General features: G+C 42.8%; 1 long non-coding RNA gene across 2 annotated transcripts in view; it reads left to right on the forward strand.

The window, feature by feature from the left end:
• The window catches only part of LOC102166310, a 381125-nt gene that overhangs the window by 268844 nt on the left and 84405 nt on the right, over positions 1-27876 (forward strand). For both annotated transcript variants that reach the window (XR_002336117.1, XR_002336116.1), the window contains one exon: positions 15977-16051. This is a non-coding gene — a long non-coding RNA (uncharacterized LOC102166310). The remainder of the gene's footprint in view (positions 1-15976; positions 16052-27876) is intronic.

Here is a 27876-nt window from a genome sequence, read left to right on the forward strand (position 1 = left end):
AGAAAGAAAAAAGAAAGAGATTCTTAGTTATACATTAAAGATTTCTTGTGCTATTTTCAAAAAAAATCGTTTTAAAATATTACATTTAAATGATAATGTTTATTTAAAAATAAATGAATCTTAATATTAGCATTTTGAGTACCCAAATTATTTTGGAGAAAACAGGTCATTCATTCATTAATTCAAGAAACATTTATTGAACATGTATTTCATGCCAGACATTTTTTGATTTGGGGATTATCTTTACAAGATAAGTTAAAGAAGATCCTTCACCTCCCAGAGTTCACGGACTAGAGAAGAAAAACTATAGGAAATTAGAGGTGATATACAGGGATAGAGGAAATGACAGAGAACAGAGAATAAACTCCTATTCCCAACCCCAGAACGTGTCAGCATCAATCTGGGAGACCTGTGCTGAGCTGTGAACGGTAAGGAGAGTCAGACATGTTGACTGGTACAAGGGCCAGACTGGGGCAGAGAATGCCCATGTGGCTGTGATCTGAGAACAGAGGTATCTAGAATCGTGTTTCATACGCAAACAGGGTTATTCCTGGGGTAGCTGTTGATGGTGAAGCCGACCCAGACTTGTGGGCACCAGAGCAAAACAGGAGGAAGAGCCCAAGTGATGTTCTCGAGAGCCACCCAGACCTCTGCCAGGACTGCAGGTGTGTGGAAGGTGCTGACCCAGTCCCAGCTCAGCACCAAGACTGTTTTTAAGGGTCTACCCCAGCCTTGAGGCAGGAGAAGAAGTCGGGTGGTTATCGGGGAGCGAGAACACCGGAGCCCTAACGTCACAGCATAAGACCCAGCCGTCCCAAGGGACTTAGCGGATCAAGACTGCAGGATGTTTTCCTAAGGAAGCTCCGCAGCCTGTCCTGATTCATGAGCTTTTTACTTTGGGTTCTCCAGCTGCAGCCTAACGGATGCGCGCTCACTGACACAGCTCCCGAAGAGCAAGGAACTAGGTCACAGTCGACCGAGGATACTTCACATAGCGGCACTGAAATGATTATCCCGGTTGGTGAAGCCTCGTTCAGCCAAGAGAGCTTCCGTCAGGCTTCCTAATGGGGGCTGAGGCTCAGGTGAGGTCAGCACATCCTTCAGAAACGTGGTGTTTCAGGAACTCTTAAGTAGCAAGCTAGTCGCTGTGATGTGGCCGGAGTTTTGGTTGTGTCTGCTTGACTGAGAGAGGTTGTTACTTTCTCACTAAGGGTGGGATTTTGACCAGGCAAAAATAGGAACACTGAGCCAAGGAAAGGGAGGCATGATGATTTGCAGTCACTGCCTCATGTGTTTTCATTCCTTTGCCATGAAAAAGTATCCATCCCTTAAGTAAAGATGTTTATTTTAACTTGCCAGTTGCCCAAGACTGCGTGATGTCTTCTGCATCTCTCATGCACTTTTGTGACTCCATGCCTTTTTATTCCGTTCTCTAAGCCTCTTGCCTTTTATCTCTCTTTTGGAAACTTTAACATGGTTCACTGCTCAACTGATGTGGTCTCTCATCAGTTCTGGAGGCCACTTCTCCACGAAGAATGAAATGCAGAAAGGCACCATGACGTATTGCTAGTAAGTTGGTCACATCACATATTTTTATTTTTCCTATTATTTTAATGAGATCTTTGCTTGTCTCTTTCTCAGTCTAGATTGAACAACTTTAATAATTACATGTATCAAACTTTGTTCATTTAATCTTAGTTCATTTAATCTTTAAAAGATGCCTACAAGGTAAATACCATTATTAGTCCCTTTTTAGAGAGAAAGAAACTGGAACACAGAAGGGTTTTTTTCTCAAGACCAGTCTAGCAAGTGGCTGGGTGGATTAAAAGAAGTCTGCCTACAGGACTTTCATAACTACTGAGCTTTCAATGACAGATTGTATTTAAAAAAGAAAACTCTTTCTACAGAAGGATACGAAAACAAAAGGCCACGTTTTTAGGTGTAAAACGGTAAAGAGGACAATCCATTTATGGCGAGATATAATTATGCACTTCCTCCTATGAGATCAACATGCAGCAGCTTGGTTAACTCACCATCTGCATCAATGACACGTAGACACAGAACACACTTTATGGTGGTTTCTTTACTTGCGTTTTGTCACTTTCTTTGAAATTAGGTCATGAACACCGTGAAAACAGCCTTGGAGCAAGAGATAGAACTTTCAGAAAATTACTTTCTTGATCCAAATATTTTCCTGGGAACTTAGGTTAAATTCTATACATCTTCTAAGACCTCAAATATGAGATTTTTCTTCTCATCAGTCTTGGGTTTTTTGGGTTATTTTATTTTTTGGCTTTTTCTGAGGGCCCAGGTTAGGGGTCCAATCGGAGCTACAGCTGCCAGACTACACCCGGGCCACAGCAGTGCAAGATCCGAGCTGTGTCTGCAACCTGCACCACAGCTCACGGCAACACCAGATCCTTAACCCACTAAGCAAGGCCAGGGGTTGAACCCACAACCTCATGGTTCCTAGTCGCATTCGCTTCCACTGCGCCACGACGGGAACTCCATCTTTTTATTTTTAATTGTACAACTTTATGTTTTTTAAATATATGCATTGTGCAATGTAGATTTTTACTGGACTTCGGTGTGTTGTTTCTGAGGAATGACTTTATTGTGTTTTATTCATTTTTAATTTGTGTTCCTGGAAGATATAAAGCTCAACCATTTTAGGTGTTTTACCAGACACATACGCTAATATGAATGTCGGTACTAAAACTTAGACGAGATGAAAGACTCAAAAATCTGTTTAATTCTACAGCAGAAGCATCTGCTTTCATTTGAAAGAGGGAAATGTTTCTCTGTAAGTAGCAGCTACTTGCCAAAAAATGACATCGCCCTTGCTTATTGCAGAATGTTCTACGTCCTGCCTTGGTTTTGTCTTGCCATTGGGTCAGTGTTCTTCCCATCGCATTAAATTGTCATGTTCACAGCTACGTTTAGCAATTATGTTTAAGTACACATGCAGAAGTAAACTCTTTCAATGCAAAATGCATTTCTCTTACCAAAGTCCACCCCTGTGGTTAGGGTTGTAGTGAGAACTCGCTGTTGTTACATAGGGAAAATCTCCAGGCGTCTACTTCAGATTAGGATAATTGGGGGCTATATACTTCATACAATAGAATTATCAATGTTTTATTTTTGTGCAGAATTATGGAAGTCCTCTAATTTTTAATAATTCTATTCTTAGTCTTCCATGCAAGAAAAAAAAATGGAAAACTGCTGTTGGTATGAGTGTATTCAGAATATTCTGAGCCAAGGGTTTTTTTAATCCGCTAGAAAACACTTTTATGCTCAAGTGTCTAATTTAGTTATTTTGTTGTTGACTGTTATTGGTGTTACAGATCAATTCCCCTTCAGGAGAGGTAAATACAGGAAAAATGTTTGATGATCACATACAAACACCTTGGGGTAACATTTAGACATGAGATGAAAAAAGTATTGATTAACATGACGACGAAGACCTGGCATCACACAGGAGTAGATCAGATTGGTGGGATCGTGCCTCCAGAATTCTGACACTCAGTTAAACTCTGTGTGTGTGTAAGTGGGATGTTGAACAAGACACACAGAAGGAAGTGCTTTTGTACGAAGAGATGAATGCATATGATGTTTTGTCAGGAGCCTTGCTTCTAGGAAAGAAATAAGTGACAAGTTAGAGAAAAGCCGACGACTGCCGTGTTAGTAAGTGTCGCAACAAGCGATTCAAGACGTGAAATGATAATTGCAGAGTTTGTTTCAAGTCAGATTTCTGCATTATCCGTGGTATTTTAGGTATAGGATCTGTTTCGTGTCTTCAGAGCAATTAAAAATGTCTGCGACAGCAGTTCAGTGCCCTTCTGTTTCCCAAGTGTTAAACTTTTCATTTGTACTACTCGTTGCTCTTTCTCTTATTCCTGGCGGTGAATATTATAATTTTGTTTGGATCTAAAGTGTATCCTGTTGCATATGAAACTTTGTTTTCTCTTAACTGTGCTCTTCAGTTTTTCTTCTACCGCACAACATTGGCTACCAGTGTCCTGTGAAATACAGTCACTCCAGGAACAGTTATCCAAATGGCAATTCTGAATCGCAGCAGCTGACATTCATTTTTTTCTAGACATCCTGCATTAGGAAAGGTCATACTTTCTCTCCAGAACAGGTGATATGTCAAGTCCACTCGTCTCACAGGTGTGGCTCACAGGAAGCCTGAATCTGTCCCACATCACCTCTGTGTCTTCCGGACGTCCATTCAGTTCACGTTTCTCTGAATGCCGTTGACTTGGCATGTCTTTTTTTTTTTTTTTTTTCCGCTTTTTAGGGCCACACTCACAGCATATGGAAATTCCCAGGCTAGGCATGCAATGTGAGCTACGGCTCCCAGTCTAAGCCACGGCCACAGCAACGCAGCATCCCAGCTGCATCTGCGACCTATACCACAGCTCACGGCAGTGCTGGCTCCTCATCCCACGGCGTGAGGCCAGGGATTGAATCCACGTCCTCATGGGTATCAGTCAGACTCATTTCCACTGAGCCATGCTGGGAACTTCCGGTTCAGCATATCTTAATCTAACTTAATCTAGACTTAATCTAACGCTCTGTTCCCTAGAGTAATGGAGCATGAATACACACACAAACACATGTTACCACACTCACACATCACCACAAACAAACCCCCTTTTATCCAGCAGCCTGCACTGCTGTATCCTAGAGGTTCATGTAAGTCAGTTCTTCCTATCCTTTTTTCTGGAGTTATTAGTAAATGGTAAGATGTTCACATCTGTCTCTTTGCTTTACAACAGTAGCACTGCAGGGCCATAGCTTATGTTTTTTTTAGTTCTTCACATGCTTGTGGCAAATATATGTCAGCCTTAACAACAAACATAGGGATTGACTGTCGCTTAGAACGGGTGGCCCAAAGTTTGAGAGATGGGCAGAAAAGGCAGGTAGTAGTGGAAAAAGGAGGAATTAAGAAAAATTTGAGAGTAGGCATAGCAAAGTATTTTAAATGTGAAAAAAAAGCAGCTTTACGTGCACAGATGAGTTTGAGATGTCTTGTGAAAGTATATACTGAATCCTAGAAGCATTTTGGAATCTCTTCATATAAATTAGTCTTTTAGCACTTGAATCAAACTGGTTTGCCCGTAACAGTTGCAACACTGTCATATCTGGTCATGAATGCTGGTCAGTAATCAGCATGTTCCAAATTATCACAATATTTTTTTATTTTTCCATCCTGGATGATTTATATAGATCATCAAAACTAGTCTCAAAATGTTAACTCAAAGGAAGGGCATTTCTTATTGCTTCTGATAGGATGCATAGTTCTCAGTCTGCAGAGGGTCACCAGTTGACATGTACAACTATTTTCCATTCTTTTCTTCATCCTTTCTATTTACTTACTTATTCTTTTTATCCTTATACCTGAGGCGCATTCTATAATCCCCGCTAAGGTAGGCAGTCACGTTCGTGTGCTTATTAATATTGGATTATTATTGTTATTGTGTTTGTTACATTGTGTTCTTTTTCTCAAGACTATTTGGTCTCCAGATTGAAAGTGCATCATAGGATTATATGTCATGAGTTAGTTTTCTTCTTAAGATTAATCAATACATTAAAATTATTCATTTCCTAGAGGGAGTTCCCGTCATGGCTCAGTGGTTAACGAATCCGACTAGGAACCATGAGGTTGTGGGTTCGATCCCTGGCCTTGCTCCGTGGGTTAAGGATCCGGCGTTGCCATGAGCTGTGGTGTAGGTTGCAGACATGGCTCGGATCCTGCATCGCTGTGGCGCTGGTGTAGACCGGCGGCTACAGCTCCAGTTCCACCCCTCACCTGGGAATCTCCATATGCCGCAGGAGCGGCCCAAGAAAATGGCAAAAAAGACCAAAAAAAAAAAAAAAAGATTCATTTCTTAGATTATCTCTAATACATGGCTTGCCTCACAATATTCCATGGGGCGCGCCCACCATGGTGGGCACTCATTGTCCATCTCTGTAAATGACCCTGCAATGAACCTCGATTTCCACTGCCCTCTAAACTGTCTTGTGAAAGTTTCTCTGGAAGTGTAATCAGGAGCAGATTGTGTATATTTTATTTAACTAAGCCATTCAGGACCACTCTCCAGTGTGGTCTCAGCAGTTGACCTTTCTACAGCGGAGAATGAGGGCTTGTGTGCCGAAGACTTGGCATGAAACAGCTTTCCAGTGGGAGTAAAGTGATAAGTTCATTGATGCCTTTAATTTGCATTTCCCTGACAACTATGATTTTGAGCACCTCATCTTCTTTTTGTCACTTTATTTGGTTTTCTCTGCTGGAAAGGGTCTTGGGATTGCAGGGGCTTTTGGTTCTGTTTTGGGTTGATTGTGAGATTTAGTTGTCTATTTTTTGCTTCTTAGGTAATACTTGGAAAGTTTTGCTTTAGAAATTCTTTTTCTTTCCTTGGACGTAATAATTTTCCAGCATTTCTTTTACTGAACATTTATTTGAACTTTAGGTCTCTAATCCGTCTGGATTTCTCATTTTTGAATGGTCTTAGGTAGGGTCTAGTTTTATATTCATCCGTATGGTCAGCCCATTTTCCCACACCCGACAGTCCTTCCTTTTCTTGTTGATTTGTGGGGCACCCTATTCTGTGAGCTCTCCATTTTGGTGTATCGGTCCAGTTGTCTGTTTTTGCACCAAAGGCTTTTGAATCAGTCAGAGCGGGCTCTCTGATGCTGGAGTAATAAACAAGCCAAAAACTGCCGTGGCTTAGAACAGCAGAAGTGTATTTCTCGTTCCTGCTACAGATCATGGCAGGTCTGCAAGTTGCTCCAACCATCTTAGCTTTCAGGAGTACTGGCTTTGGGGGCGTTACCATTCATGCGCCCGAGAAAAGAATAAACATGAGAGGTGTTCATGTTGATGAATAAGTACATGCTCTAGTCCAGAAGGGACACGTACCTCACTTGGGGTTGTCATTTGTCATCGAAGATAAGGGTCCAGGGGAATTCCCCCTGTGGTTCAGAGGGTGAAGAACCTGGCTAGTATCCATGAGTGCATAAAAGCATAAGCTGGTAAAATATTTTAATGATCCTTAATTATAAATTTCTATAAGATTCAGTTCTGGGATTTAACAGGAGTTATTTTGATTCTTGAGCACCTCTGAAATTTTAGTTCATGTTGAGAGGTTGATACACCTAGATTAGACTGCCAGGATTGATAAGTTGCCATGACTATGTAGAAGAGAGTCTTTAGCAAAGACTTTAGCAAAGAGCTGATGGACGCATTCTATGGCTATTATGGAAATGGCTGAGTGGAACTCTTACATTGGTTAACAAGTATTAGCAGTTCTTCCTATGAGTCGCTTGGAATTTGACATCTAGAAAAATCAGAAATTTGACCTCTAGTATAAATGTACAAGTAATAATAGCACAGCCTATATATATGGACATTTGCATTATATTTTACATAATATAATGAGAAAATCCCTAATATGTATTTCCAATAAGTTTAATTAGATAACCCTAAAGCCAGGTGTTCTAGCAGGGCTATAGATATTTTGCATTTAGGAAAAAACATTATAAACAAACTGTTAAATATAGCTTCTTCCAAAGGATACAAGATCCTAAGAAGCCATTGATTTGCACATTGCTTAGCAACATAATCATAACATTTCTAAAATTTAGAAACTGAGGATGCAAAAGATTCAACCCTATAGTTGGTTCCATGTCCTGTTGTGAGCCATGGAGACAGTTTTTCTATTATGTGCAATGAGTAACTTTAAAAAATACAGTACACACAACTCATTTTTATGTAGTTTTGTTAAAGAGCATATTTTAGAATAGTTTTGAGAGGGTTTTTTTTTTTTTTGCATTCTGCATTTCTTATTAGATTTGTGATGACCTCATGGTGAGAGGAATGGCTAAAATCTGGGGAAAAGGAATTAGAATTTAAAGTGGCTTTGACATATTTAGGAAATGGTTAGTAGTAATGCTTTGTGTTACTGCCTTTCTCCAAGGCAGTGCTTGATCTGACTGCTAAAAACAGAACAAAGAAAATTCATTTAAATTTGAGCAAGAGTAATTTGGATCAAGCATAAGAAAAGTCTTTCTGGTTCAAAGAGAAGTTAGACATGAAAGTGGATTATTGATGAAAGCTGTATTTTTCCATTCACTAAAAATCATTAAATATGGGCAAACCATGATTTGGAACAGAAAGTTAAGAATATAGATAATGGAGCAAAATTGATGGCCAAACTCTAAATGACTTTTTCTTCTTTTGCTTGTTTTACATATCAATATTTTCTTTCCATTGTGTGTAAAGTGAGGACATAAATGAATGTATCTTCCATCTATATTATGCAATGATTGTTTTAATAAAACCATAGTGGTTAGTGTTTATTATAAACTATAAGTCTTTGGAGAAGTGGTTTAGGTGAAATTTCTACACAAAATTCACTCCATGATAGTGACCAACCAAACAATCAGTCCTCTCTTGGGAATTTTGAATGTAAAACACAGAATCAGGTTTTTTCGGGGCAGAAGTTGGCATTCAGAGGCAATAAGCCATTTCTTACTGGTTACACTATCGTAGAGATTTTGGCTTTGTCCAAAGAAATGTCTTCCCTTTGCCCTTGGCTTCTAAGAGATGACCTGTGTCATACACAAGCCAAGTGCCTTTGTTTGGGTGAGAACAAAGTTATTGAACTTTCCCTGCAATAAACTGCGCCATGAGTGTAACTGCTTTGAGTGGGTTCTGTAAGTCCTTTTAGTGAATTATTGAATGTGAGCATGCTTATGAGAAACCCCCAAACTTGCACTTGGTGTCAGAAGTGACAACAGTCTCAGTACTCTGCCCTGAATCTTTGCATTTTGGCCAGCTCTGGGTAGACAAAGAATTATTTGAATCCAAAGTTCAAGAACGTAGAGCTTTCTGGAGTTAGGTAGAGCATAGATTTGGAGGAGAAAAAAATTGCCCTTTAACCTGTTCATAATTATAAGAAACACAAAAACCTAGCCTCTTCAATACCATGGTGGAATAATGTCATTTTGGCCAGTTTTCTACTGAACAACAACACCAAGTAACATGCTTCATTACTCCTCGTATTGCTAAGTTAGGGCACAGGAAAAAATTAATTTACATGAAACCAAGGTGCCACAGTGTTCTCTTCTGTAGATGGTTATGAAATCAAAGTTGGATTACTCAGTAAATCCAAATGTGAGAGAACCACCCACGAAAGAGGAATATAATACTTCCATAATTAAAGAGGCCCATCAGGAGTTCCCGCTGTGGCTCAGCGGGTCACAAACCCGACTAGTAACCATGAGGATGTGGGGTTTGTTCCCTGGCCTCACTCGGTGGGTTAAGCACCCGGTGTTGCTGTGAGCTGTTTTGTAGGTTGTAGAAGATGTGGCTTGGATCCTGAGTGGCTGTGGCATCGACTGGCAGCTGCAGCTCCAATTCAACCCTCCCCTGGGAATTTCCATATGCCACAGGTGGGGCTCTAAAAAGCAAAAAAAAAAAAAAAAAGCACATCAAACTCTGTACTTTCATTTTTTAATTTTTAAAATTTCATTGCGGTGTAGTTGATTTATAATGACGTGTTAATTTCTGCTGTACAGCAAAGTGATAGTTATCTATCTGTTCTTTTTTCATATTCTTTTCCACTATGGTTTATCACAGGATATTGAATATAGTTCCCTGTGCTCTACGGTGGGACCTCGTTGTTTATCCATCCTCCATCCTGTATGTGGTAGTTTTCCTCTGCTGATCCCAATCTCCCAATCCTTCCCTCTCCCACCGCCGCCCCCCACTCCCCGCCCCCAGCAACCACAACCTCTCTGTCTGTGAGACTGTTTTTGTTTCATAGATACGTTTGTGTGTAATTTTTAATATTGGACTGTACAAAGTACTAAGCACTCGGCTAATCGTTTTACATAGGCTACCAATTTATCTATTAAACTAACCCTGTGAAGTAGATGCTATAATAATATATTTTTCCCCTTCGGAGATGAGAAAATGGAGAAAAACAAAATTTGTTACTTGTTTATGGACCCAAGATGCCATATTCCAAACTCGTAAGCAACGAAAGAATTTTTGGGGGAGTTCCTGTCATGGCTCAGTGGAAACAAATCTGACTAGCATCCATGAAGATACAGGTTTGATCCCTGGCCCTGCTTAGTGGGTTAAGGATCTGGCATCGCTGTGAACTGCAGTGAAGGTCGCAGATGTGGCTCAGATCTGGCGTTGCTGTGGCTGTGGTGTCAGCCAGGAGCTACAGCTCCCATTCAACCCCTAGCCTTGGAACCTCCATATGCCGTGAGTGAGGCCCTGAAAAAATAATTTCTTTGGATGGTACATAAGGGCAGGAAAACATCTTTAATCCTGTATCTTTAACCATACAGTTTAAAATGAGCAGTGAACATAAGCAGAAATAAAAGACCAGAACAAGGATATTCTAGTTATGTCACACCCGATTGTTTTGGCGCCTGAAGACCCTGGGACTTCTGCATGGAACTTATTTAATCATTTGAGAAACCCGAAATGGGAACTCATGTGAATAAAAACGGTGTAAAGAAAGTAATGCGGTTAACACAATGGATCATGCTGTTGAGGCCTTGCCAGACGCTGTCTGTGAAGGAGGCTCTGAGTGCGCTCCTCACGCAAGATGAGGGGTCGGATTCTCCATATACCAGCTTCATTTGCAGGCCCGACAGAGAAAATGTAATAAGATATAACTGAAAAAATATGCAGTCACTTTTCCAAAAATGCAATGGCAGAGAGATTTCCAGAACTTAATCCTGAGCGTTCCACAGTACACAGTTGTGGCTGGAAAGGGGCTGTGTCTTCCCTTGTGTCTAGGTCTTAGCCCGTGAGTGGTTCTTGCAATGAAGTCTGTTAACATCAAGGCAGAGGTCCAGGCTCTCTACTTCTTCTTTCCCAGGCCACTGTTCTGATACAGACAAGCTTGATCATTTTGCAAGTCATGGTGGAGACTGGCCGAACGATGAGATAGAGGGGTTCTAAGATAGGAATCAACACGTAGGTCCGAACTGATCAGGACCACTCGTTCAGTAATTAGTGTGAACAAAAAATACATTTCTGCGATGTTCAGCCAATTATATCTTATAAGGTAGTGTTTGTCTAGTTAATACGCCTTTTGGAAAACAACATTCTTCAGCATACAGTCTGTAAAACCTTACTTCCAAATAACAAACATGATTTATTCATTCATTCAATCATTTATTTACTTATTTTTAAAATTTGTATTATTAGAGGTCTTACTGCTTTCCAGGGGGAATGAGGCAATAATATAGTTTTTTCTTCGTTTTGTCTTTTAGGGCCACACCCATGTCCTATGGAAGTTCCCAGGCCAGGGGTTGAATTGGAGCTGCAGCAGCTGGCCTACACCACAGCCGCAGTAATGCCTGATCCTTAACCCACTGAGCAAGGCCAGGGATCAAACCTGAGTCCTCAGGGGTACTAGTTGGGTTTGTTACCGCTGAGCCACAATGAAAATGCCCAATAATGTAAAATTAACTGAGTAAATATTTCAGATAGCTTTAATTGTGTTGAAGACAAATTCAAGAGTATATAAAAAATAACTTTTTAAAAAATATAAGTAGTGTTAGGGGATACATGAAACCTCTGTGAGAATTGTGATAAAAACTGGAGATTGAAAAAGAGTCAATCAAGTAGATACCTAGTCAAGAGTTGTCTAGGAAAAAGAACACATATGTGACCCAGCCCTACGGGAGATTCTTAATAGCAAGGAGATACTCAATTCTGGCTAAAATTGAAATGCAGATATGGGAATACAATTTCACCTTTGTCATGTACTTCTTATTTTTCCACAAAGGAAGTTTAAAGAAGTGATATTTTTGAATAATGTTTGATTAAAAGAGATTTTGCTATAAAACAACTCCGTTTACTTCCATTGTATATGGTAAACATAAGCATAAAAATTCATAGTTTGTATTATAATTGCAAGTTTAATAGAACCCATTCAAATAATGCATATTTTCTTATATTTTTGGTGTTAATTTTGACTTTGATGTATGCCTGTAATGTGCTTCTATTATTTTTATGCAGCTAAAGTCATTCTAAAATGAGATAAAATAAAAGTTTACAGGATCAGCTTGCCTTGGTGGGATGGTTGATTCTGCTAGTCCGCTTGGCCGGGCTGCAGTGCCCAGTTGTTTGGACAAACGCCAGTCTAGGTGTTGCTGGGAAGACATTTGTTCAGTGTGATGGACGCTGAAATCAGTAGACTTGGCCTAAAGCAGATTACCTTCCATAGTGTGGGAGAGCTTCACACCATCAGCCAAAAGCCTTATGAGAAAAGGCTGGGGTCTCTGGAAGGGGAAGGAATTCTGCCTCCATGTTGCCTGTAGACTCCAGACTGTGACACGAACTGTTCCAGAAACTTCCAGCCCACCAGCCTTCCCTGCAGGTTTTGGATTTGCCAGCCCCATGACTACACGGGCCAATTTATGAAAATTAATATTTTCTCTCCCTCCCTCTCTCCTTCCTTCTCTCTCCCCCAATATACTGTTAGTTCCATATCTCTGAAGAAACCTAATACTAATACATTTGGCTATAAAGTATCTTCCTCATCATGAAATTTGACTTTTATTAGATCAGCCCAAGATCAAATACATCTCAGGGCAGAAAATTCTTTACTAATGCATTAAGAATTCTGAAAGCCAAGGCATGTTCAATGGTGGTTATAGGAATTTATGAATCATTGCATAGTAAATGTGAAAAAAAAAAACCTGACTCCAAGATTATGAGATTGAAAAGCAACACTTTAAAAAATACACACTTTAAAAAAACTTTGCCAGATAAGTCATGCCTTCTTATCTATCAAATGTTTATAAGGATGATTTACTTATTCAAAGAGTTTCTACATATTACAGTTCAGTATTAATTAAGATTATTTATAGTAAAGTTTATTTCTATACATATTTTTTCCCAGGGAAAAAACCTACTAGGTTGTGCTCTGGATCCTGCGAATGAAAGATATTTCAAAAATTTTAGCTCATAAACCTGAGAACTTTGCATTTAAAAATTTCTTTTCACAGCTACTCTGAATGATCATCCGTGCATTGAAGGTGTTACATATAGAAAATGAATGAATGCTCTTTGAGGGATGCAGAGCTGAGCTCCTTGTTCTAGTGGTACAGGAATTGTGCTGACAGTGGAATATTTATAAGGCCCTTTGAGGTTAGATACACTTAATAAGGGCTTTGTGATGATAAAATTCACTTTCTTATAAAGAGATATGTTCAAGAAGTATTTTAGGAGTTCTCCTTGTGGCCCAGTGGGTTAAGAACCCAACTGGTATCCAGTGAGGATGTGTGTTTGATTCCTGGCCTCACTCAGTGGGTTAAGGATCTGGTGTTGCTGACGCTGTGGTACGGGCCTAAAGCTGTAGCTCCAATTAGACCCCTGCTCTGGGAACTCCCATATACCGCAGGTGTGGCCCTAAAAAGGGGGGAGAAAAGAAATATTTTAGAGTTTGAAAAAGATAACATGTTGGAGAGACATAAATTCTTCAACAGCCACTGAGGGAGGTGGGCTGTGTGAGACTCACAGCGAGGTAGATGCTTTCTAAGAGTGAGTATTGCAAGAAAGCAGAGTGAAAGTGTGGCACTTGGAATGATGCCACGATGGTCTGCCTCAGAAACAGTACAACGTCAGAGTTCCCTGATGACTCAGCAGGTTAAGGACCTGGCATCCCTGCTGTGGCTCAGGTCCCTGCTGTGGCTTAGGTCCGATCCACTGCCTGGGAACTTCTGCATGGCGCAGGCATGGCCAAAAAAAGAGAGCGAGAAAGAATACAGCAGCGCCACCACCCCCTTCTGTCACCTGAGGTTGTCACGAGTGTCTCCCCAGATTCGAGTTGTGAGAGTGAAGAGTACAGCCCTGCACTGGGTGTGAGGAGCGTCTGGATCAGAGCCACGGTGTGACCACATAGAAGGGGAGTCATCTTTGGAAAACAGAGCCTGCTGCAGGGGTAGAGCAGAGGAATGAAAACCTCTAGAGGTGTGGAAAGAAGTCAGACAACGACGTTCCGAAGTGAGAAGTGGATGATCCGGGTTGCCCTTGACTCATCTGGCTGAGAAGCCGAGCGTGTGTGCGTGCTGATTTGGGATAGTCTCTGGGAAGCTGCTGTGATGGTTGTTATGCCACCCGGCACTTGGGCTTTGCTGCTCTCAGTCAGCAGGGCCGGTGGTCCACGGTCAGGGCTGCGTGAGGACAGGTGGGAAGATGGGCAGCCGCCCTGCGGCTGTTTGTCATGTCATCGATCCAACCGTGATGGTCTAACGGCGGTAATGGCACCTGCCTTCCTTCCCTCTCCAAAATCTTGTACCATTCCCTCTCAACACCGTTGCCCCTGTAGACACCCTAATGTCACCTGCTGGGGAGAAGTTCATGTAAAGGAAGCCCCCACATTCCAACAGCTTCTGAGAAACGTTTCTTCCACAGCTGCTCTAGCTGAGCCCTGTTAGGATAGCCTGAGGATATGGAGACAGAATTATTGTTGTTGGTATAAGTAATGGGACGTGAGAGTTCTCAAGAGATGTTATAGTCATCAAAAATGACATAACACATCTTTCCAAGGTACCAAATAAATACAGTCAAACCTTACCAAGCATATACCTTTTTGACACGAAGCATGAAGGATACCTCTCCTTTCTTCATGTGGTTGGATGTGCCTCTAAGAAATTTTGCATTGTTTTTAAAAATAATCTCTGAGCTTAACGTTGGAATTCCTAAGAACAAGGAGAGCTCTTACAAAGAGGTCACAAATGGGTGCTTAGGTGTAAAGGTTCTCAGCTCATTATCTCATTTCAAGAAGTCCTAAATTTAACATAAATGAAAGAAAAATCTTTGCTGGCCCGATGCATGAGTACCTATTTTGGTCACTTTCTCTGTGCGTGGTGTGCAACAGAGGGACAAAGATAGATGACATGACATTTGTCTGAAAATGATTTACACCGTTTACAAGTGATGGATTCAATGCAAATGGGAGAGTCAGATGATGCTAAACAGGCTACTAAAAGCTAACATGTGTGGTACAGATATTAATGTCATGAAAATTTTAAGAAGAAATTTTTGTTAAGGACAGGTTAAAACACTTCTGGCAAGAGGGAGAGAACTGGGTTTTGAAAAATAGGTGAGAGCTGGGTATGCAAAAAGGACGAAGGAACACATTCCTCGAGCGAAATGAGAATTACTGATTTGAACGACTAGATGGTGAATTTAGCTCTTTCCTCCTTAAGAGTCTCAAATCTCTAAAGCAGAGAGTAAATAAAGATCTAAAGGATCGGTCCCTTTTTTAAATAGAGGATAACTGAGATTGTACATAATTTACTGTAAGTCCTGGGAAACTGAGATGGAAATTAAGTGGTCATGAATACTGCTGAAAATTCCTAAACAAATGCACGGGACTTATCTTCTTTTTAAAATTCTTTTTATAAGCCTACAGACACAAACTCAAATTACAGTCTGTGGGCAGATAATTGAAGCTCTTGGTTCCTTTTCTTGAAGATAAGTTTGCTCGTTTTCTGCAGCATCACAATAGTTTCAGCATCGCTTAACCAGGCTAAGCTTTAGCATTTAAAGCACTTTACATAATGTAATTTTACTACAGCACAAATTAATGTTTAAACGTCTTTTCCAACAAGTATATAAAATACATGAGGATACAGTACCATTTAGGAAGAGCAGGGGTGATGTGGCCATCAAGACTCATTTCTTTTAATATTCTGTGTTTTCCCAAATAATGTCTGCTTGCTCTTTAAATTACCTTGGTTGTTTCCCTCTGTTGCTTTGACTAGCAAACTATTAAACAAATTTTCTTCTATTCAAAAACAAACACTTCTTTCTAATTTCTGTGCTGAGCTTTCCAGTTTTTTTTTTTTAATGTTTCTCTTCTTTGGGGTTTTCATAAACAATGTATTAAGCTAATGATATTAATGATCTGTTCTCTCTTCTGCTTTTCAGATCTGTGACAGGCTAGTTAATCTTCGGTGGAATATGCAAATCGAACTGAATTTGGCATGCAGATACCTTTCAGAGGTAAGTGTGCAAGGTAACGTCACTAACAAAATCAACGTCTGCAGAAGCTTTCATATTTTGTGGTTAGTGTATTGAAAGCGTATCAATTACGTATAAGAAACATTATTGATTGATTGTTATTTAAAGGTTTACCCTGAGTCTGAGTCTCTAAAAGGACACAGTATTTCCAAAGACCTTTTAAAAAACTTTCATTAGTGATAGAAGGAAATATATGAGTTTTGCCTTTTTTAGTGCCAGTTGCTAAGAAGAGTGAAGATTTCATCAAAGGAAAACAATCTTGGATGAATATTTGTCGTTTTCTCTGTCGAGCTTTCAAGGAAAACCGTCCTTTTTAGGACTGTGGTTGCAGTTGTTCAAATTATCATTAATGCCAACTGTTTGCAGATCAAAATATATTTATTAATCAATTTGCTTCCAGTAGTGACTCAAAGGAATGAAAAAAGCCTTCTGTGCCATAGTAACATTGTTTGAAGTTTAAAATTATCAGACTCTTTTAAAAGTTAATTTCACAGATAATAAGCACTTAAATAGTGGTTCTTCTATTACTGAAATGCAGTTCCACGCAAAACTTAAATCTCGCTTCGACTCTGCAGAGATCCAACTGGGTATGACATTAGCCTTGGATGACACAGTAGCCAGTGGAGCTGGCAAAACCACTTTAACAGACCATGGACCTGGTATAGGTTGGCTTCCCTGGGAAACAAATTCTGAGATGGGGATGAAGGCGTGGGGTGTTTGCCAAGGAGTGCTTTGCAGATCCACCCGGTGGGGGGGACAAAAGGAAGCAGGAAGTGGCAGACACTCAGCCGTGAAGTCATCCTTATAAAGGCCTCCGCGGACCCCCACAGGGACCGTGGACTTGGGACTCACTCTTGTCTCCAGCTAGGGAGAGAATCCAGGCCTTTAATTCTCACGTTGACAGCCATTGAATTCAGAGTGCCTCTGGGTGCAGGGGCCTTGGAGCCTCACGGGTTTGCATCCGAGGCAATCCCCAAGGAGATTAGACACGGAGAGCTGTTTTTTTGATACCCTCCCAGCAAAGAGGTGTGTGTTTCCATTGTTTTGAAGAAAGACCAAGAGGTATATTCTCTTCTCTAGTACAATTTTCCTTACAGACTCTCTTCTGGCAGCAGCTCTGTCAAAATCCTGGTGGGTGTCTCTTCCTGGGGAGAATTAGCAAAAGAAGCTGGAGACGATATATTGCAGCCCCATCCCTGTAATGACCCCTTCTCCAGTATCCAAGCCAGGCCCTCCTGAGCTTTAGCAAAGAAGGCCCCTGCTGGGCCCAGGGGTTTCCTTGTTTGTCATGATACAGACTCTCAACCTCAAGGGGTCTGTGACCCTGGTCTCTCTTTTCTTCTCACTTGGAGATGTCTCTTCTAGTCCATCTTCCATCATAATAATCCAAAGTCAACCCTTGGGTGCGGAAATATTCTTCCCTACTCTCCTTGGTGTATGCAAAGCTCTCCCACCTCCTGGTGACAGGATCAATTACACCCGCCAAGATATTGACCCCCTTGCTGGGACCCTTGGCATCAAGACCCCAAAAGATCCAAGTGTCAGCCATGGGATCCAGTTCCATGGAATGTGCATGGTGTCCACCGGGGAAGGAGTTCATCCTTTTATGAACCCTTTAAACTCATAGGGTCCTGCTGGAGGAGCAGGGAGAGGGTGGGCTGGGGTGCGCTGCGCATCTGGGGAGCTCAGAGAACGTGAAACCAGGCCCGAGGAACACTGCAGATCCCACTCTTCGCAGAGGAAGCCCAGTCTTTCAGGATCTCACCAGTCGTGTTGAGCAGGAAGAGGGATTCTGAGATGAGAAAGATCTGGATGGCTGGTGCGGGAGGCCCCTCTTCCCAGATTTTCCCCTGAAAAGTCTGGTTCACATCACCTACCAAGTAGGTTATCGGTCCTTGTGGATGCTTCACCCCCCCAGCCTTACTCCCAACTCAGAGTCACAGGGCAGTGATGCCTCTGCCCAGGGACCTGGCCAGGTGCAGGGGGATAATACCACAACTGGGGAGGGGTGAGACCTCCCAAGGCCAGAAGAGGTGTGGGGGGTGTTGAACGACACCTGCAAGGGCCACAGATCCACGGCCTTCTGGTATGCCAGTGTCCTGGGTAGCAATGCGAGCTTATGGCATAGACCCCCGTAGCCCCAGTCAGATGTCTGCCAAGGGCCAAGGCCACAGCGTGTCCTCGGGACCAGTAGCTCCTCCCAGCATTTGCAAAGTGTCTCCAGTTTTTCCCAGGAGACCATCCCTCCCTGTTCCTCAAGTCTTTCCCCTGAAGAAGAGCCCCAGGCCCCCGCAGCAGGAATTATTCTCCTCTCTTGAACACCATGAGGATGCTGGGGGCAGGGACAGAGCCTGAGGGGGTGCAGTGTGGGGTTTCCCAGGAAGGCAGATGGGGTGCATTTGAAGCCTCCAGGGCTGTGGGTACAGAGAACACAGATTCTCCAAATGATTCCCTGGGATTGACGGTAACGGGCCCAGTCCCGTGTCCCCTGCTTGGGTCCCTGGCTCATGTGTTCCACCTACTGGGGACATAACAGCATATAAAGATCTTTTATTTATAATATGCATTGTGCATGCGTTATACACACCAGTATGTAAAGGAGATGATTAACAAGAACCTACCGTATAGCACAGGGAAATCTACTCAATAGTTTGTAATAGCCTATGTGGGAAAAAGAAAGGATATATGTGTATGTATGACCGATTCACTTTGCTGTAAGCATACAACATTGTCAGTCATTGTAAGTCAACGATACTCCAGTAAAATAAAGTTTAAAACATAAATAAACTATACATTGTGCCTGGAGGATGGGGTATGAAACCATCCTTGTAAAAAAAAAAAAAAAAAAAAAAAAAAAAAAAAAAAAAAAAAAAAAAAAAAAAAAAAAAAAAAAAAAAAAAAAAAAAATAAACTATACATTGTGCCTGGAGGATGGTATGCCATCCTTGTAAAGTATTAGCTCTGAGCTGGTGCTTCAGCTGTCCCTTTAATGGGCCATTCCGGTGCTTTACCTGGCTGACAGCTTCTGGGTGCCATGGTTTGTAGTATGAGCAGACTCACTCTCACCTCTCCATCTCCTTTGCTACATAAAGCAAGTCCTTTCTGGTCTGATGCAGTATCATGCCAATGAGTCAAGCACTCTCTAAGCCCTCAGATAGTGGTTTTTGGTGAGACTGCGGGAAGGAAAGTTCAACCTGTGCCTGGACTATGTATGTATTTCTGTTAAAATAAACAGCTACCCCTTCACTGAAAGAGGTCCAGTGTCATCCATTTGCCACCAAATGGGGTGAACTGGGGGCCCTGTTGTTATCAGTTGCTATGTTTAGCAGTAGTGGATGCTAGATCAGCCTCAGTACATGGGAGCCCAGGCCATTGGGCTCATGGATGGCTCCCACCTCTGTTACCATGGCTACTCGGTTCATGGACCAATGATGGGGTGACTGATGCTAGAGGCCCACTGACATCAGCCGGCCAAGTTGTTTCATCTCCCTGGGTGGTTTAGTGCCTTTTCCGTGGCCATGATCTCCGGTGAACATGACCATGTGACTGAAGGTCCTCACAGTGTGTCCAACTCTCAGTGCATCCATGTCTCCCTCAGAAGCCTGGTCCCTGATCTTCCTAAATTCCTACTGCAGCCTTTGACCGAAGGCAAACTTTTCATTAATGCCTAGAAGTCTTCACACAAATATCTCCTTACCATTGTCTCTCTTTTTTTTTTTTCTTTAATTTTTTAATGTCTTCTGTCCTTTTAGGGCCGCACTCTCGGCACATGGAGGTTCCCAGGCTAGGGGTCTAATGGGAGCTGCAGCCACCGGCCTACACCACAGCTCATGGCAACGCCGGATCCTTAACCCATCCACTGAGCAAGGCCAGGGATCGAACCCGCAACCTCCTGGTTCCTCGTCGGATTCGTTTCTGCTGCACCTCAACGGGCACTCCGTCTCCTTACCATTGTTTTGGTAGCCAACTCTGAGTTGGCTCATAGTCCAACAGTAATCCATCTTTGGCTTTCACCCACATACCAAGCTTATCCCCCAGTAAACCCAACTCGAGAATTTTCCTCTCTGACAGCTGGTTATGCAGGATTCCCTTGATGTGGCTGTAACAGGAGCTGACTGGGGGGTGTGCACCAGTAGGAGACGACCCAGAGTCTGGGATGAGGGCTCTTGCAGTGTCCTCAGTTCTGTTCATGCTCAATCCCAGATGTAATGCTTCCATCGTGTCACGGTGGGTCCTGGCTGGGCCTGCCCAAATTTTTGACTTGGGGAGTCTGATAGAACTCACCTCATGATTGGCCATTCTGGCATCATGAGTGTTCCATGCTCAGACACTCTGTCTCTACCAGGAGCCAGCAACACGGGAACTGATTTTTAAAAGGTGCGTGATTCTCCGTTTCAGTTAGAGAATGGCTCCTGGACACTAGGGATCTGCATTATGATTCTCCAGCTGGAAATAAATCTGCCTAGCATCCATGAGGATGCAGGTTCAATCCCTGGCCTCGCTCAGTGGATTAAGGATCTGGCATTGCCGTGAGCTGTAGTGTAGGTCCCAGATGCAGCTTGGATCTGACCTTGCTGTGGCTGTGGTGTAGGCCGGCAGTTACAGCTCCAGTTCGACCCCTACCCTGGGAACCTCCATGTGCCGCAGGTTTGGCCATAAAAAATTTTAAACTAAAGATTCTCCAGCTGGCTTTGCACAAACCCTACTCAGCATTTTCCTCATCATGGATGATACCTCTAAAACTTTAGGTTCTGATAGGTCATCTGGCTTCAGCCACAGGCCAGCATGTACCACAGTTTGGATCTACTGCAGAGGGTTTTAATGGACTTTATACATAGCTTAGAGCTTTTTATATTACCTGGTTTGTAGGTGTATTGGGCTGCTTGGGCTGTCCTAACATAATACCATAGGCTGGGTTGTTTAAGCATCAGAAATATATTGCCTCACAGTGACGGAGGCTCGCGGTCCAAGGTCAAGGTGCCAGCAAGGCAGACGTCACTGTGAGGCCTTGCCATGTGCTCAAGGGACCTCTGCTTTGGGAGCACACAGGGAGACAAAGAAAAAGTGAGCTCCCTGTTGTCTCTTCTTATAAAGACACTATAAGATCAGGGCCCTACGCTTATGATCTCATTCCACCTTAATTACCTCCACATAGGCCCCTCCTCCAAATGCAGTCATATGGGGGGTTTGGGGTGCAACACATGAATTTGGGGGACAAACAATTCTGTCTACAGCAGTGGCTTTTAGCAATATTCCCACGTATGAAATGTACTGCTTTCCAGAATTTAAAGACTAAAGATACCTATTCTTTGTTTCCTTGTGGTGGGAATTGCAAAACGTGCAATATTTTATACGTGTGTGTGTGTGTTTGTGTGTATGTGTATACATGTGTATGAAATTTTTATATTCTCTCGATACATGTATATTTTATATTTACATATAAATATATTTCTTTATACATTATAAAATACATATAATTCATAGAAGAAATATCCTGGCATGCTTTCAGCAAATGGAAGTCTAAAAATTTTACTTCTTTGGCTGGTCCTTTCAGTTTTCACGGAATTTTGCTTATCCAGCTCAGCCGTCATGCGGTCATCAATCCAGTGGACCAGTGTGATGCCCTGGCGGATGTTCAGATGGTCCAGGTCTATGTTATGACAGAGGGTAGGAGAGTTAAAATAGTCACTGGGCACCATTAAGGCAGAAAGGAATGTCTCTGCTGGACTAACGGTCACCTTCTCTGTGTCTGCATACGCGATAGTTTGTTCCAGCACAGATGCTATCTCTGGCCCATAGGCTTACATTAGGGACACTATGCAGTGGAATCTGCAAGCACTCTGCTGTCTCCCTCTGGGTTGCATCTGGTTTGGCAGAGGCCAGGCTAGTGAAGTAAAGGACGATGTGATGGGGCCCCTCACACCTGGTCTTTCAGGTCAAAGGTAGCGATATTTTTACGTTCCCCCACAGGGTGCAGCTGTATGTCTGATGTACTATCTTGGCTGGGCATGGGGCGGTTTCACGTGGCTTTCCTACTCTGAGACTCTCAGGTCAATGACACATTGGTGTGTCCAACTACCGGGTGTATAAACTTCTGTTCTAGGTCCCCTACTCTGAGACTCTCAGGTCAATGACACACGTTGGTGTGTCCAACTACCGGGTGTATAAACTTCTGTTCTAGGTCCCCTACTCTGAGACTCTCAGGTCAATGACACATTGGTGTGTCCAACTACCGGGTGTATAAACTTCTGTTCTAGGTCCCCTACTCTGAGACTCTCAGGTCAATGACACATTGGTGTGTCCAACTACCGGGTGTATAAACTTCTGTTCTAGGTCCCCTCATCCTTAGAGACCAGGGAAATGGCCCCAGGTACGTTTGTGGATCCAGAGGATCTTCTTTGAGCCAAGACCAAGTGAAGACTCCGTATCGTGGTCTCTATACGCTCACATTCAAATGTGGGCCATCATAATGACACTTGGGGTGTCAGAGTATCAACTCAGACTGCATAGTGCCTGTGTGTTCTGCCCACCTCAATGTATAACACAGGGAGATGGCCCTAAGTCCCTTTAAGGAAAGATTGGTGTGATTGTCCTTATGTAGCATATGCACTGGCTGTGGAGGGCAGGCATCTTTCTCCTGAGGACTTGGCCTTTGCTTCAGTAAATGAATTTGGGTTTGAAAACTGTCTGAGCCTTAGAAAAGTGGGTAAACGATCTTAACTCCCTATTGGGGAAACTGCTTTCACTCTCCTAAAGATTCATCATCCGTTTGTCTTGAGTGTTCACTTTGAGCAGAACTCTTGCCACCATGACTCTTCTGCTCATTATGATAATTGCACCAAGGTGGCTTCTGACCCTTAGGTGCTGCCAGCTGGTGTTTAAAACTTTGGCATCTTATCACCCCCTCTCTTTGAGGGAGCCTCATCCAGTTGCCTTATCTACTGCCCTCTGTCCTCGCTGGCAGAGAACCACGGCCGGCTTTGTTAGTGGTGCTGGTGGCAGGTGCACCAGCACCTTCGTATTTGTGTTGGTAATCGGTTTCCTACTGGCTTCTCTGTAGAACATAGTTCTCTGGTGGGTTTTAATTCTTACGTCTGCTTTCAAATGCTCACTTCCCTGCGTCTTAAACTTCTTCCGCAATCTTTTACAGAAATTCTGGCCTTTCCACTTCACTTAAGCTGAGCCATCACTTACTCCTTTTATAATAGCCATCCTAGCCATGTTTCTCAGGTTCCTTGCCAAAGTGTGAACGCTTATACCCAGGAGAGTGCTCCTGTACCTATCATCTTCCTTTTATCCAAATTTGTGTGTTACCTATTCCCCTTAGTCCATGACCTTGGAATGGACTCGCTCAGATTCTACCCATACACATTTTCTAGGTCTTTTGCCATTCCTTCATGGTATAATCCATTCACTTCCATAGGAAAAAAAATCCATGTTTCACTTGGCCTCACGACCAGTCATCGGCCTGAGAGCTATGAGTCGAAGAAGTTGTTCACAAGGGAAGCCCTTGTTTTGTGCAAAATGTTCATTTAAAAAATGGGCATCCTAGCTCTTAGCCTGGACGAATAGGCTCATTCTTTGTGTTCACATGGCTCTGAAGAATCTGGGAATTAAAACACTGGGGGTAGAAGGCTAGACCAGAGATTCCTATCCTTTCCCACCCAGGGTTCTGGACTTGGTGTGGCAGACCTGCTTCCTTTTGGGAGTTGCACCTTTGTATCTCAGCTACCCTTACAATAAGTCCTAGGCTTGATCCTCATTGCCTAATCGAAAGCAATCCACTTCAAGTTCCCATCTCAGTGTTGGTTTTTATGGACCACTCCTGGTCCTGGTAATAACGGATGCAGGTTGGGTTCCCTGGGAATCAGCTTCTGAGGTGAAGATTGGCATATCGTATTTTTATTAGGTAGTGTTTAGGATAAGTATCTGTGGAAGGAAGAGGAAAGAAGACAGACCAGGCTGAAAGGGAAGTGGAACGCAATGCAGATCAGCAGAGGTCTCTGTCTATCACACGAAGAGCTCTGCAGCTGAGACAGGTCTGCAGAATCACCCCAGATTGGATGAGGGGCTGGATTTCCCCCTCAGCCTCACCACTTATTGATGGCAGCCTGCTTTGGAAAGAAGTGTGACCTTAGGAAACTCAGTTTTTTTTCCTGGTGGTACACGAGGGTAGCTGCGAGTCGAAGGTGCCCTTTGGCAGTGTTCCCGTGGCTGGGGAACAGAAAGTCCTTCAGTCTTTGAAGGGCATGTAGGCAGCAAATTGCAGCAGCCATCACATGGTACCACTGGGAGAATGTGAGGGACATGAAACCAGTTTTGGGCTCACTTCAGTCTCTATTTCTGTCGCTCATTTCCTCTTTCTTGCTTCCTTCTTCTTCTTTTAGTCTTCTAGAGACATCTGTGCCCATTAAGACCATTATATAAGGGATTTCATGAATAAAGATAGAGGCAAAGGAGTGGGTCTGAGTGTTCACCTGAAAAAAGCCCCACAGTTTTAGCTCTTCTCTGTAGCATCGCAGGTAGGACTGTCAGCCTCCACCTACAAGGTTATGTAGGGAGTTAGACCACCCTTCGCACTTGGCTCAGACTTCCTCGTCCATAAAGACTCACTGCAAGTGTGATCTTGCCTGAGAATCCCTGCTTATTTCTCCCTCCGCTTAGATCGTCTTCATGTTCATGCATTACTTTGATATAAAAAATTGGATTAAACATTAGCATGTAATGCTTCAGGACTAACCGTAGACAACCCTGCTGAGGAGCTGAGCTTTGCTTTCTTCTATCTCAGAATGCATATTCCAAGACATTTGGGGGAATGTTATCTGTTATCTTGTCTTACTGGTCAGAAAGGTAGGGAGCCATTTGCCAGAAACATTGAGAGGGGCAGCCAAGACAGCAAATGTCCTGTGGGAATGACAAGGGATGCTTCAGGGAATACTTCCAGAGGGGTGCAAAGACAACACCGTCTTCTCTCAGCATCCAGCGATCTCTCTCTGGATCTCCATCTCCACGCTGCAGTTTGTGGGACTCATCCCAACTGCGGGGGAGGGCAGGATTTGTCTAAGCCAATCCAGTGATGCTACTCCCCTCCCCCTGTTGATTTTCTCTGAACTAAGCAGTTCTAAGCTCATTAGGATACATGATTGTGGAGTCTACGGAGATTTCTTCAAGAATAAGCATGCATTGACTTTGCCCAATGGTATGTAAAGACAGGCTAGGTAGGGACCTCTAGGAAAGATGGTTCTATGATCTCATGAGAGAGTTTCCAGAAGTGCCTCTGTTCTCTTTGGGCATTGAAGCTTGCAGGTATGAAATGAAAAATTTTCAGTTCCCATACTCTTAGGAAAGGCTCATTGTTCTGCAGCCATTGTAACACACATCCACCAGCATCGGTTTTCATGCACTGAATTAAACAAAGACAATGCTCCTCACTGGCCATACTTCCGAAGGCTCTCCAAATGAGTGGCAGTCCACCCCTGGCCATCAGAACTTTGGCATTAGTCACACTTGGTTGATGCCTAAATGGTCCCACCTCTAAAAGCCCACCAACCTCTGAAGTCTATGTGTCCAAAAATCTTATATAGGATTGACGTTCCTCCCACAGAGTCTGCCTGGAAAGGCTCTTCTCCCTTGCTTACTTAATTAATAAGCTTTCATTTCAGATATTGAATTCTGGTCTCTTCCTTGAACAGCATCCAGGAAACCCTCTAGCCATTTTGTATCTATGCAGACGGAGGATTAAAGTAGCACAGAGATGTTTATGGTGGGGGAAAATAAGGAGAAATTGATTGAGCTGGAACCATTGGGTTAGACGCATTTAGAAATATCTCCTTCCTCTGCATTTCTAGCTATATGAGCTAATAAATTTTGTCACTCCTTAAGCCCGTTAAGTAGGGCTCTCTGTGACTGGAATGCAGTGCAAGTTAACTGATAAAAGAAGTGATGTTTAGGCTAATTCTTAAAAGATATATTGGAGCTAACAATTGAAGACAGATGGAGACGTCCTTAGACGCAGAAAGAACAGCAACTAGAAAGATAAAGGAAGGAGAGACAACATTTGTTAAGGAACTCTAAGTACTGCCACTCAATATAGCTAGAGTTACAAATGTATATAGAGAACAGAGAAGAAAAGAAATTACAGACTTTATGCAATTGAGACATAGTGCAAGGGAGAAAATAAGAAATTCAAATCGCTTTTACATCTTCTAGGCTCTTATATGTATTCGCTTCCTTGACCACACAATTGAGTATCTCATGTTGCGTATTCAAATGGATTTTTTTCTTCCCCATTTTCCAAGGGCATGTGATAGTCCCTTCTCGACACTCAGCAATGCAGCATTTTCTCCTACTCAAGCTGGGTAGCCTCCTTCTAAAGCTCCCTCATTTATCACGTCTCTCTCTCATCCTTCTCTTTTTCTTCTTCTTTCTTCTCTCGTCCTCCTTCCCCTCCCTCCCTCCCTGTCTCTCTCCCTCCTTCATTCCCTCCTCTTTCTATCCAGTTCTCCCCTGGCAACTATTTTACAATGATAGTTTGCTTTTTATCTACACCCTAGTAATTCTGGCCTTTGAGGGTTCCTGGAACACACCACTTGTATTTCTCCTTTCTGGTATTTTTACTGGTTGGCATGTTCCTCTCTTCTGATTGCCACCCGAAGATTCCTCTCTTCCTTCTTTTCCTGTCAAACGCGCCTCATAGAGGCCTTTGGGGACATACAAACTGAAAGATCACCCGCCACCTAGTCATTAGTGGGTATATCACTCCTTTTATTTTCCTCTCACTTAATTTTAGAGCTCTCTAAAATTAATTGCTGTTTTTGGCTGACCATTTTTCTCTTTCCAGACTGCAAGTTTCACAAAGGAAAGATGCTTTCTGATTTGTTTATGACAGTACCTTCAGGGCCCAGAAAAATGGCCTGCCACTTAGTAGATATCCATTTAACTTTGGTTAAAATAGCAGACACATAATCGGAGCTGAAAATGTTTTTCTTTCCCCAATTATTTTTATCTGACATAGAAATGAAAGCGATGAAAAATAACAAACAAAATGAAACGGAGTAGTGTGAAAAATGGAACAATTCCACGAATAAATCAGTTCTCATCAACTAGTTAAAGTTAGGGAGAGGATGCGTACGTTTTGACAGATCATCCAGAAAGTTTCTTGGTCAGTAACTAGAGGCCTGTAGGTTATTTTTCCTTTGGCAGCTTAAAGGACCTTTGTCCCACTGGGGGTGACGAATCATGCCCAGGATGGAATGGGGAGAAGAAACACAACGGCCCGCTAAGCCAGATCCCTCTGGTGTCTCCGTCGTGAGCAGTGACTTTAATTGATCATGATTGCCTTGTGCTACCTGCTCAGCAGTTTTCCAGGTCATTTCTCCCTAACGTTTGGGAAGTGACACCCTAATACAGTGTCTTCACACCTGAGCCACTTGATTCAGGCGTCTTTGCACTTAGGAGGGGAACAAAGGCATTCAGCAGGTGGCTGCTGCAAGGATTTTACCTTTGGGGTGGGTGGGGATTCTTTGTCTCCAGATAGGTCTTGTGGTGGTACATTTCTTAACTGAAGAGTTTTTCCCAGTGCCATTGTGGTGAAGAACCGACGTAGTCTCCCTGAGGGTGCGGGTTCAATCCCCGGCCTTGCTCAGTGGGTCAAGGATCCGGTATTGCTGCAAGCTACAGCATAGGTTGCAGATATGGCTTGGACTGGTGTTGCCATGGCTGTGGCGTAGGCCTGCAGCTGCAGCTTCGATTTGACCCCTAGCCTGGGAACATCCATAGGCCATGGGTGAGGCCGTAAAAAGGAAAAA

This window comes from Sus scrofa, chromosome 10 (assembly GCF_000003025.6).
Source record: "Sus scrofa isolate TJ Tabasco breed Duroc chromosome 10, Sscrofa11.1, whole genome shotgun sequence".
Lineage (NCBI taxonomy): Eukaryota > Metazoa > Chordata > Mammalia > Artiodactyla > Suidae > Sus > Sus scrofa.